Here is a 13,099-nt window from a genome sequence, read left to right on the forward strand (position 1 = left end):
GGGAAGTTGGCAGGATCTGAAAGACCATATGAGAGAAGCTGGAGATGTCTATTACACTGACGTATACCAGGGTGGAATGGGGACTGTGGAGTATATTCGCAAGGACGACATGGAATATGCTTTGAGGAAACTGGATGATACAAAGTTTCGTTCTCATAAAGGCAAGACCTCTTACATTCGTGTCCATGCTGAAAAAGTGGGGGAGGTATGTGAGGAGCTGCCCACTTACTAAAGACTATGATACTTTTCCAGCATGGACCACCATTTTCGTCAATATTATTATTGTGTGTTATTAGTGCTTTACTTGTTATGTTTTATACAGTTTTGCTTACTTGTCAGTATGTAAGATTCACTTGTAAAATGTCCAGCATTCCACTAATCTCATCTTTATCTCATGAGTCCATGGTTCCAACAGCCAATGGTCTCATTGTGTGTAGATTGTGGACACAGTGGAGCTGTCACCACAGGGGGTCTTACATGCAGTCTCAGATAAAGGCTTCTAGAATATTCTTCATTGTTTTAGAGAACAGTGAATGTTTTAGGAGGAGGGTGTGATCACTTCTGACCTGGGAGGGGACTGAGTCCAGTGGAAGAAAGTGGAGACATGGTTTAGAGAGAGTTGTGTGGAAGGATTGAAGGAAGAGGATGGAGACCGTGGACTTGGAAGGATAAATGGATAAACATTATGGATTATGTTGTTTGAATTTACACTTTCTTAAAAGGACTGCTGCTACTGGATACCTGGGCTTTCATCGTTTTATCTGCCGTCTAGAGGATCATGGACTGTGGCTACAGACTATACTGGCTGGAGATACGAAATCTGTGGGCCAACCAAAAGTTGGGAGACAGTGAGTATGGCCTTATACAAAGCCAGTGGAACTACTGAACCCAGATTGGGAATTTGAGGACTGAGAGAACTGTATTTTGGCCATTTACCTGGAATTGCTTTATTACCATGGCTGTGATCAATAAAATATTGCTACATCGTTAGCCTGCCTAGGAGATTACTTACAACCCACAACCTCAGATCTTTACACCCTTCATCCCCCAATCCTGGTCTGTGTGGCCCCTTCATCCCCCAATCCTGGTATGTGTGGCCCCTTCATCCCCCAATCCTGGTATGTGTGGCCCCCTCATCCCCCAATCCTGGTATGTGTGGCCCCCTCATCCCCCAATCCTGGTATGTGTGGCCCCCTCATCCCCTAATCCTGGTATGTGTGGCCCTCTCATCCCCTAATCCTGGTATGTGTGGCCCCCTCATCCCCCAATCCTGGTATGTGTGGCCCCCTCATCCCCCAATCCTGGTATGTGTGGCCCCCTCATCCCCCAATCCTGGTATGTGTGGCCCCCCTCATCCCCCAATCCTGGTATGTGTGGCCCCCCTCATCCCCCAATCCTGATATGTGTGGCCCTCCTCATCCCCCAATCCTGATATGTGTGGCCCCCCTCATCCCCCAATCCTGATATGTGTGGCCCCCCTCATCCCCCAATCCTGATATGTGTGGCCCCCCTCATCCCCCAATCCTGATATGTGTGGCCCCCCTCATCCCCCAATCCTGATATGTGTGGCCCCCCTCATCCCCCAATCCTGATATGTGTGGCCCCCCTCATCCCCCAATCCTGATATGTGTGGCCCCCCTCATCCCCCAATCCTGATATGTGTGGCCCCCCTCATCCCTTTCATGCTGCACACATACAAAAAAAACACTTATACTCACTTTTCTTCCCTGTGCTCCACCGCTGCGGTGTCCTGTTCTGCTGGAGGCCGGGGGAGGAGTGTGGCGCCGGAGTACGCGAGTGCCCATACCGCGCTGTCAGGCGCCATTTTGCTGAAGACACCCTGCAAATGTGTCTTCAGTAAAATGGCGCCGGATAGCGCCATAAGCATGCGCCGACTCCGGCGCCTTCACTCCTGCCCCGGTCTCTGGCGAGAAGAGAGGCGCCACGGCAACACTCCTCCCGGTCAGGTAAGTATGGAAGTATGGAGCCGGAGATCGTGGTATGCGTTCAGTGTCTATGCATACAGCGATCTCCGGCGCCATACACACTCCTCTTATTTGTAACGGCTCCATGAGTTCTTCTGTCTAGAGCCAGACTGCGCAGGCGTGTCGCGCTTGCTCAGTCTATAGAGGCTTCTGACAGAGGGACGCTTGTAGCGTTATGTTATAGATATATATATATATATATATATATATATATATATATAGTATACGTATATATATATATACTGTATACACCTCTCAAAAAAATAAAGGGAACACTTAAACAACTGAATATAACTCCAAGTACATCAAACTTCTGTGAAATCAAACTGTCCACTTAGGAAGCAACACTGATTGACAATCAATTTCACATGCTGTTGTGCAAATGGAATAGACAATAGATTGAAATTATTGGCAATTATCAAGACCCACTCAATAAAGGAGTGGTTCTGCAGGTGGGGACCACAGACCACATCTCAGTACCAATGCTTTCTGGCTGATGTTTTGGTCACTTTTGAATGTTGGTTGTGCTTTCACACTCGTGGTAGCATGAGATGGACTCTACAACCCACAGAAGTTGCTCAGGTAGTATAGCTCATCCAGGATGGCACATCAATGCGAGCTGTGGCAAGAAGGTTTGCTGTGTCTGTCAGCGTAGTGTCCAAAGGCTGGAGGCGCTACCAGGAGACAGGCCAGTACACCAGGAGACATGGAGGGGGCCATAGGAGGGCAACAACCCAGCAGCAGGACCGCTACCTCCGCCTTTGGGCAAGGAGGAACAGGAGGAGCACTGCCAGAGCCCTGCAAAAAGACCTCCAGAAGGCCACAAATGTGCATGTGTCTGCACAAACGGTTAGAAACCGACTCCATGAGGGTGGTATGAGGGCCCGACGTCCAGAGATGGGGGTTGTGCTCACAGCCCATCACCGTGCAGGACACTTGGCATTTGCCACAGAACACCAGGATTGGCAAAGTTGCCACTGGCGCCCTGTGCTCTTCACAGATGAAAGCAGGTTCACACTGAGCACATGTGACAGACATAACAGAGTCTGGAGACGCCATGGAGAGCGATCTGCTGCCTGCAACATCCTTCAGCATGACTGGTTTGGCAGTGGGTCAGTAGTGTTTTGGGGTGGCATTTCTGTGGAGGGCCGCACAGCCCTCAATGTGCTCGCCAGAGGTAGCCTGACTGCCATTAGGTACCGAGATGAGATCCTCAGACCCCTTGTGAGACCATATGCTGGTGCGGTTGGCCCTGGGTTCTTCCTAATACAGGACAATGCCAGACCTCAAGTGGCTGGAGTGTGTCAGCAGTTCCTGCAAGATGAAGGCATTGAAGCTATGGACTGGCCCGCCCGTTCCCCAGACCTGAATCCGATTGAGCACATCCGGGACATCATGTCTCACTCTGCACCACAGACTGTCCAAGAGTTGGCGGATGCTTTAGTCCAGGTCTGGGAGGAGATCCCACAGGAGACCATCCGAAACCTCATCAGGAGCATGCCCAGGCGTTGTAGGGAGGTCATACAGGCACGTGGAGGCCACACACAATACTGAGCCTCATGTTGACTTGTTTTAAGGACATTACATCAAAGTTGGATCAGCCTGTAGTGTGTTTTTCCACGTTAATTTTGGGGGTGACTGCAAATCCAGGCCTCCATTGGTTAATAAATTTGATTTCCATTGATGATTTTTGTGTGATTTTGTTGTCAGCACATTCAACTTTGTACAGAACAAAGTATTCAATGAGAATATTTCATTCATTCAGATCTAGGATGTGTTATTTGAGTGTTCCCTTTATTTTTTTGAGCAGTGTATATATATCTTGGAGAACTAACCACAGATCTTCTGTGGATGTAGGCTTGAGCAAATCCTTCTGTAAATTAGTCACTCTGGCATGAGGATTTTTGTACTAATTACAATGCAATCTTATTGTAAAGCGCTGCCACCGTAAAATGATAATGCTGCAGAATATAGGTCATTAATTACGGCTACATAAAGGCATTTCGGCGGTCAATGGGTAATGTAATGTGTGGGTTAATGTATACATACATATCGTAGTAGGTTTGATAATTTCTACATCCACAGGTCCTTCTAAAGTAGCAGATCAATTGCTTGAAATTAGCACTGATCGACAGTATAGGCAGTCGATCAGTATAACATTTAAATGTTTCAATACGTTTTAGTAATCGGTGGCAGTTGGAATAAAGGGTTCTCCAAACTAATATTTATGCTATCGTTCATACCCCTTCTCTTAAAGTTTCCATTATTTCCCACAGGTGTATGCCAGTTGACAAGAGAGAATGTGCTAACAACACAGTATAGAAGTGATCAGTGACAAACGAACAAATTATTTATATTGTTAGATCATTGGTGTTATGAACGTGTACACACTCACACACGAGAAACGCTGCACCTTCTCCCAACTGGTCCCTGTACAGATTAGAAAGGCCCTAGCTGCACAAATAAAAACACCACTATCTTGGACCTACTCCCTAGATGTCCGTTGAGGGGTTTTGTCGTACATCCTGAGGAACCAGACAGGAGGCCGCAGCACACTATTAACAAGGGGAAATGAAAGTGTGAAGAGAGATACAAAACCCAAGGAGAGAAACTAAGACACGTTCATATAGGGTAGAGAGGGAAAGTTAAAGTGAACCAAAAAGAAAGAAGCAAGTATAACCTCCCAGAAACCTAACAGTGGTAAAAGAAAAAGTGTCTGGGAGGGAAAGCAAACAGACTCACTGCAAGAATACAACTGGAGTTTACTAAGCAAGGTAAACTCCTTTGCGAGCTGGAACTCCTGAACATACATCTGACGCGCCCCCTGGGCCAGTGTTGTTGGGGATACCCGGAGCCGGATCAGATGGGGGTTGTAGTCTCCGAGTGGCTGTGACCCGGTCCGTGCCCAGGGTGTCAAGCTCAGTGTGTGGCAGTCCTTACTGATGTTACTAAAGTTCTTTATGTCGACTACGCCACCCGTTGAATTGCGGTCACTTCGGCCGCCGCTGCAGCAGGGTCCACTGAGGCTGATGGTGTTTGTGCAGCTTAGGTAGTATAACCCCCAACGGGAGGGGTATAGCCTCAGGGGGTCAGGTGCAGAGGATGGTGGTTGTGGGAGTGCAGGGAAGATGGTAATGAGAGTCAGAGTCGGGTTGTGCAGTTCAGGGTTCTTTACTTACTGCTGTTCTTGTACTGGTCACTCCGGCCTTGAGTGACCACCCGAGCCGTGCTGCGTCCACCAGGTCCTGGACTCGGCCAACCCCCAAGTAGTTCTGGAGCGTGGTTCTGAGCTCCCTTTCTGTCCTGTCCTCGTCTCTGGCCTTCCCCACCAGGGATCCACCTATGTCCGGCTCCCTCGGGCCTCTTGTTGGCGAACCCTTGCCTCTGGGTTCCCTGACCCTATGCGTGGTCTGCCTTCCGGGTGGATTTGGTGGGTGGCCGTGGCAGATGCTGCCCACGGCCTCCGGTCTCTGGCTGAGGTATGCTGTAGCCCCCACCAGTTTGGGATCCGGTACCCTGTTGCCAACTCTTCACCCTGTGGTTGTATTTGGGCTCTCAGAGTTCCTTCTTTCTCCCCCTCTGGGTCTTTCGTTCTCTCCTCTCTCACTCTGGGCCTGGGGCTGCTCTGCTCCTCTGCTTTCTTCCACTGCTCTGCAAAAGACAGATGTCTCTCTGACTGACTGACTTCTCACAGACTGACCCTGATCTTAGATGGTGCCCACCTTAAATACTCCCTCTATGTGTGAGCTCAGGTGACCAGCACCCAATGAGCTCCTAGCTTTACCCAGGCTGCTCCCCCTATCTGCCCCTACACTACTGGGATGTTCCACCCCCCTCCCACTCCAGCCAAGGACAGACTCGGTCGTACCTGCACATTTCTAAGTGGGAGTACCGTTGGTCTGCCCTCCGGAAATGGGATGTGTGTAGTGCATGCAGCCTTCTGAGCTCAGCTCCACACTCCATCCTTACCCGGGAGTGGAATACCACACCTCTGGGTTGAGGTGCAATACCCCTGTAGCAGCCGAATCCTCAGGGTGCTACATTCCCCCCTGGTAAATCACAGCACGTCCTCGGGCTGTAAGATATAAACAACATCCAAAACATACAATTTTTTTTTCATAAACACAAACATACAAAACATATAAAACATCATATATATATCAGCATAAACTTTTCATATAAACTTTTCATAAAAACATTCTTGTCTTCTGGTACCTCCGGTCACGGTGCAACTTGTGACCGGGTAAAGTGCGACAGTCTCTTGAAGAAAAATGGTTTTCCCATAAAACCAATAGGGGGCGCTTTAGGAAGCGCAACTATATACAAGGGGATATGGCCGCTCTCAGTCCTCGGCCAGGTATTAGGGAGGATTGACCGTTCTCAGTCCTCGGTCAGTGGGAATAGGGACACACGGGTTAACAGTTCAGTTCTCTGGTCCCAACGGGGACTATATTAGCTGCAACGGTTCACTGTGCCCCGACGGGCAACTATATACAGTCTCTATACTACCGTACTCAACGACGGCGTCCTCCTGCTCTTTCTTTGTGGACAGTTTCAGTTTCAGACCCGTCCGGGTCCTCTTGCTCCTCCTCACACCGCAGCTCCTCCTCCGTCAGGCGATGCACATGGAGGGCGTAGGGTCCTTTGGCACACTTGTGCCGGGTGAAGGTGACCTCGTCCCCTAAATACAGGTCACGACCTCTGTGTCCCTCCGGTAGGTGGGACTCAACGTCTCTTCTGGTCACGAAGACGTCGCCTGGGGTGCGGGAATCCCTGATGAAACCCCACCCATGCTGCAGATTAAATTTTATTACAGTCCCGATGGTTCGGGGACCATGCGCTGCACGGGGGTCTCTCCTGGTCCGGCTCTTCTGCTCCGCGCTCCTTATTTGGGCTTGCTGTTCCCGGACCCGCCTCTCTCTCCGCTCCCTCTCAAAGACCTCGAGCTGCTGGCGGCAGCACTCTGCACGCTCCGCTGCGGCTGCCCGAGTCTCCTGAGTGAACCCCATGAGATCTTCTCCGGTGGGGTCCCACTCAAACTGGGTCTCTTCTAGCGGGGGCGAGATCCTCTTTACAGGCTTCGGAACCGGAATCAGGGGTTCGTCTAGGGGTCTCTCTTTCCGGAGTCGGGGATGGTGAAACTCCGGTGGCCATATGAAGGGCTGCCCATCCGGGCACGTATGCTGGGCGAACAGGTCCTCACCCAGGTGCGGTACTTTAGGTGTTATGGGCGCCGTGGTGGTAGCGGCGCCCGGGTTAACCAGGCCTTGCGACCAGGCCTGGGGCACCTTGAAAGTAAAGGGCACCGTAAGAACGGCGGCGCCCTGTGTTACTTGGCCCTGCGACCAGGCCGGGGGCTCCGCGGAGGTAGGGGGCGCTGTTGGTATTGCGTCGCCCGGGGGTACTAGGCCTTGCGACCAGGCCGATGGTACTTCCTGCTTGGTCACGCTCGGGGTCGAGGCGTGTAACGTCACAGGGGTCGCGGCTCCCGTTTGAGGCCTAGTCTGCGGCGGTGACGTTGCAGCGACGGGCACGGCAGGGGATACTTCGGGCTCTGCGACGGGGAGCTGGGGCAGGTACGCGGTTTCCCGGTTTGGGGTAGAGACGTCCCCTTTACCTGCCTCCTTTCGTTCGGCTCCCTTCTCGGCGCCGTCTCCGGCCTTCAGTCCTCCTGCGCCATCCTCAGAGGCGGTCTGTCTCCTCGTCTCGGGTGGCGTGCTCCGCTGACGGGTTCTTGTCTGCTGGGCCATCTCACGGCTCCATTCTGCTAACGTCTCTCGCTGCACCCGGGCCATCCTCCGTGCGAGGCCCTCCAGCGCAGTCTGTGCACACTCCCGGTCTCGGGGGAGCTGTGCCAAGACCTCCACTAAGCCTAGTGGAGTCGTTGCTTCTAGCAGGCTCCTGACCAACGGGTCGGTGCTGCTCTGCTCTCCTCCCGTTGTCTCCAGCCGGCCTTCTGGAATGGCGACCGGCAACAGGCTCCTGACCACTGGGTCGGTGCTGCCTGGAGTGGCGGCCCGCATCAGGCTCCTGACCGCTGGGTCGGTGCTGCCTGGCTCTCCCTCCATCTCCGGGTAGGCTCTCTCTGGACTCTCTTCCAGACGTCTTGTCTCCGGGTGCGCTCTCTCCAGACTGCTCCAGGCGACACCCATCTTTGTTCTCTTCTTCTGTCTCCGCCCACATCGAGGGTGGTCCCGGGGCAACTTCAGTTCCAGGGGCAGTTCTCTTACGCTGATGGACACTTCCAGCATCACAGTCTCTGTTGGTGGGCGCGGTTTCCGCTTTTGGCGCCATTCTTCGACCTGGCCCACGATGGGAGGTGGCCTTTTGCCACCCTCTGGCACGCCCATAATGGCGTCCGCTCTTCCAAGGCGGGAAATCTTCGGAAATGGCGGGAATCGTCTCCCAGTGGCGGGAAACTCCATGGATGGCGGGAAAAAGCTGCAAATGGCGGACAACCGGCGGGAAACGACCTGTGATGGGGCCCGATGGCGGGGACCCTCCGGAACCGGCAGGAGACTTCTTTTTGAGGTAACGGTGAACTTCTCTTCAGGCACGCAGTACCCGGTTGTTGCGGGCACGTAATCCTGCCGACTACGCCAAAGTTGACGCGCCCCCTGGGCCAGTGTTGTTGGGGATACCCGGAGCCGGATCAGATGGGGGTTGTAGTCTCTGAGTGGCTGTGACCCGGTCCGTGCCCAGGGTGTCAAGCTCAGTGTGTGGCAGTCCTTACTGATGTTACTAAAGTTCTTTATGTCGACTACGCCACCCGTTGAATTGCGGTCACTTCGGCCGCCGCTGCAGCAGGGTCCACTGAGGCTGATGGTGTTTGTGCAGCTTAGGTAGTATAACCCCCAACGGGAGGGGTATAGCCTCAGGGGGTCAGGTGCAGAGGATGGTGGTTGTGGGAGTGCAGGGAAGATGGTAATGAGAGTCAGAGTCGGGTTGTGCAGTTCAGGGTTCTTTACTTACTGCTGTTCTTGTACTGGTCACTCCGGCCTTGAGTGACCACCCGAGCCGTGCTGCGTCCACCAGGTCCTGGACTCGGCCAACCCCCAAGTAGTTCTGGAGCGTGGTTCTGAGCTCCCTTTCTGTCCTGTCCTCGTCTCTGGCCTTCCCCACCAGGGATCCACCTATGTCCGGCTCCCTCGGGCCTCTTGTTGGCGAACCCTTGCCTCTGGGTTCCCTGACCCTATGCGTGGTCTGCCTTCCGGGTGGATTTGGTGGGTGGCCGTGGCAGATGCTGCCCACGGCCTCCGGTCTCTGGCTGAGGTATGCTGTAGCCCCCACCAGTTTGGGATCCGGTACCCTGTTGCCAACTCTTCACCCTGTGGTTGTATTTGGGCTCTCAGAGTTCCTTCTTTCTCCCCCTCTGGGTCTTTCGTTCTCTCCTCTCTCACTCTGGGCCTGGGGCTGCTCTGCTCCTCTGCTTTCTTCCACTGCTCTGCAAAAGACAGATGTCTCTCTGACTGACTGAGTTCTCACAGACTGACCCTGATCTTAGATGGTGCCCACCTTAAATACTCCCTCTATGTGTGAGCTCAGGTGACCAGCACCCAATGAGCTCCTAGCTTTACCCAGGCTGCTCCCCCTATCTGCCCCTACACTACTGGGATGTTCCACCCCCCTCCCACTCCAGCCAAGGACAGACTCGGTCGTACCTGCACATTTCTAAGTGGGAGTACCGTTGGTCTGCCCTCCGGAAATGGGATGTGTGTAGTGCATGCAGCCTTCTGAGCTCAGCTCCACACTCCATCCTTACCCGGGAGTGGAATACCACACCTCTGGGTTGAGGTGCAATACCCCTGTAGCAGCCGAATCCTCCGCTACACATCCACCAAGAGGTATAGCCAGCAAGGAAGTGCAGTGAAGGGTGAATATAAAAAAGCCCACCTAAAATATGATAGGACAAACCAAGAACGGGAAAATGAGAGACACCGGGAGGAGTAAACTAAGAAAGGAAAGCAAAGACAATAGAAACCATCAGCATTTGGACAAGGAAGAAAGGGAAATAGCTCAGCAGATAGAGGAAACAACCATGCAGCTGCTGGTCACAGGATCGAATCCCCAAACTGAGCTATGACAGATGGGCATGTTCAGACTAGGAAGTGACTGTGAATGATGGTTTGTATGTACTTACCCTGTGTGAAATGTGACTCTATTATCCATATTTCCTCTGCTTGTTAGAGAATAATTAAAATAACATGTATTATGTCAATGCCTATAGTGTACTTCCCTATTATGGAATAAAAAATGCTTCCACGGTACAAATTCATTTATATTTGACATATACTATATGAAGAAAATTGGAACAGCTGCACATTACACCTAGTGAGGTTTTTTATGACATCCCATTCTAAATCTAGAGTCATTAATATGGAGTTGATCCCTTCCTTTACAGACAAACTGGCTTCCACTCTTCTGCGATGGCTTTGGACAAGTTTTTGGAGTGTCTGTGGGAATTTTTGTCTATTCATCCAGACGAGCATTTGTGAGTTCAGACACTGATGTTGGATGAGAAGGCCGGGCTTGCCATCTCCATTGTAGTTCATTCCAAAGGTCTTCAATAGGTTTGAAGTTGGGCTCTATGAGGCCCAATTAAGTCCTCCTACACCAACCCACCCAACTATGCCTTTATGCACTTTGTTTGTCCCTTGGGCACAGTCCTGCTGGAACAGAAAAGGACCTTCCCAAAACTGTTTCCACAAAGTTGGAGGCATACAATTTTCTAACTTGCCTTGGTATGTTGAAACATTAAGATGTATCTTCATTAGAACTAAGGGGCCTAAGCCAACACCTGAAAACTACTGCATAGCATTATGCTTCCAATGCAGAACACTCAGAACATGTTTTCACTGCTCCAGAGTCCAGTGGCAGCATTCTTTACAGTACTCTATTCAACATTAGGCATTCTGCTTGGTAATATAAGGCTTTCATGTGGCTGCCCTTGACCATGGAAATCCATGCCACAAAACTTCTGGAGCATAGTTTTTGTGCTGATGATAATGCCAGATGAGGTTTGGAACTCTGCAGCTATTGAGTTAGCAGAGTTTGCAACTTTTATGCACTATGCACCTCAGTACTCTGTAAATCATAGCGGTCTGCCACTTTGTGACTGGGTTGCTGTGCCTCATAAATGCTTCCACTTTTAACACTAACAGATAATGGTGAAATATTAATGATCTGACATCACAATGCTGGCATCCTATTACAGGACCACCGTGGTATCAGTGAGGTCTTAAGAATGATGAGGAAGTAAAGATGGATCCAGCTCAACACACCGGGCAATTATTTAAAATTCAACAATTATTGGTAAATCCTTTTAAAAACTTGTAGAAAAGACAAAACATGGACATCTCAGACGACAAAGCATATATTATGGGGTGGTGTGTATAAAATATATTGCCATACGCGTTTCGAGTGAAAAACTCTGGAACACTGGCTATATGCTTTGTCGTCTGAGATGTCCATTTTTTGTGTTTTCTACAAGTTTTTAAAAGAACTTGCCAATAAAGATTGTTGAATTTTAATTAATTGCCCGGTGTGTTGAGCTGGATCCATCTTCACGTCCTCATTGACCCAGGCGCTGTGCAGCAGCGAGGACGCCATGCTCCATGCCAGACTGGGATTACATCTCAGGAGTGAGCTGAAATTTTTTCTTTATTCATCTTAAGAATGATGCATACATTCACAATTATTAGTAAAGGCAGACTGCATGGCTTGGGGCTCGATTTTATACACCTGTTAAAATGGGACTGAATGAAAAACCTGAATTCACTGATGAAGAACAGTGACTCAATCCTTTTGTCCATATAGTGTTCCTGGTATTATTGTTTACCGTGTGGTCTAGTTGCTGCTTGATAACTGTCTAGAATTTTATTGGGCTGGGAAAATGTTGGACCACATAAATATTCTATGACCCCTTGTACATATTCATGTGAACACATGCCGAGCCTTCCTTCCTTCACATCTGGTACAGACCAGAATCTATCTAGGAATGTACTCATTTGAAGGATTCAATAAGGATACTCACACCGTACCAACAAGGGTGTTGATTTGCAGACATTAAAATATTTCTGTGCTGTGAGGGCGGGGCTCGAACTACTCAAGTACACTGTGTTCTTTATCCTGATTTTCCTGATACTAGAACAGACTTCTGAAGAGCTATGCTAAGCCACTCCATTATCATTATCTGCAAAAATAATGTAAGCCCAGGAAAGCAATTGTGGTAGTCATTAGTATGTGACATGCCATACCGCACATCAGGGGTGGATTAAGAGTAGCAAGGGCCCCGGGCAGTTTAGACGGCATGGGCCCCCCCCCCACACACACACACCTGATGTATCACTTGACTTGTCACATGATCCCCCTTTGATAGATCATGTGATAGCTCATGTGAAATTAATTCTGCACAATATTAATATATTAATTATAATTATTTTTTTATATTAATTGTATGACTTAATATTGAGCACAATTAAGTATGCTGACATCCGCCTATGTATGTAGGGTCTCATACTGTATAATATGAGCTTTCACATAATCCTCCAATACACAGCAGGAGGCCGCACAGCGCCCCCCCATATACAGCAGGAGGCCGCACGGCGCCCCCCGTATACAGCCGGAGGCCGCACGGCGACCCCCCCCCCAGATACAGCCGGAGGCCGCACGGCGACCCCCCCCAGATACAGCCGGAGGCCGCACGGCGCCCACCCCCCCCCAAATACAGCCGGAGGCCGCACGGCGCCCCCCCCCCAAATACAGCCGGAGGCCGCACGGCGCCCCCCCCCTCCCCAGATACAGCAGATACACACACAGACATATACAAAGATAAATACATACACGCATAGGCTGCGTGCCCACTGTGCGTTTTTCAAGCGATTTTGCCACAGAATTTCCGCTGCGAAAACGCTGAAAAACGCTTGGTAATACGTGCCCCATGGTCTCCAATGATAATCCGCATGTGCTGTGCACATGCTGCGGAAATTTCCAATGCGGATTATCATTGCGGAAAAAAACGCAGCACGTCCATTAATTTTGCGGACACACAGCGTAATTGCCGCCATTGACTTGCATTGAATCGCTTAATATCCGCATGACTACATGTGCACATG

The sequence above is a fragment of the Phyllobates terribilis genome, unplaced genomic scaffold, assembly GCF_046119375.1.
Source record: "Phyllobates terribilis strain yellow unplaced genomic scaffold, ASM4611937v1 Scaffold_1__5_contigs__length_1240528914, whole genome shotgun sequence".
In the NCBI taxonomy this organism is placed as follows: Eukaryota; Metazoa; Chordata; class Amphibia; order Anura; family Dendrobatidae; genus Phyllobates; species Phyllobates terribilis.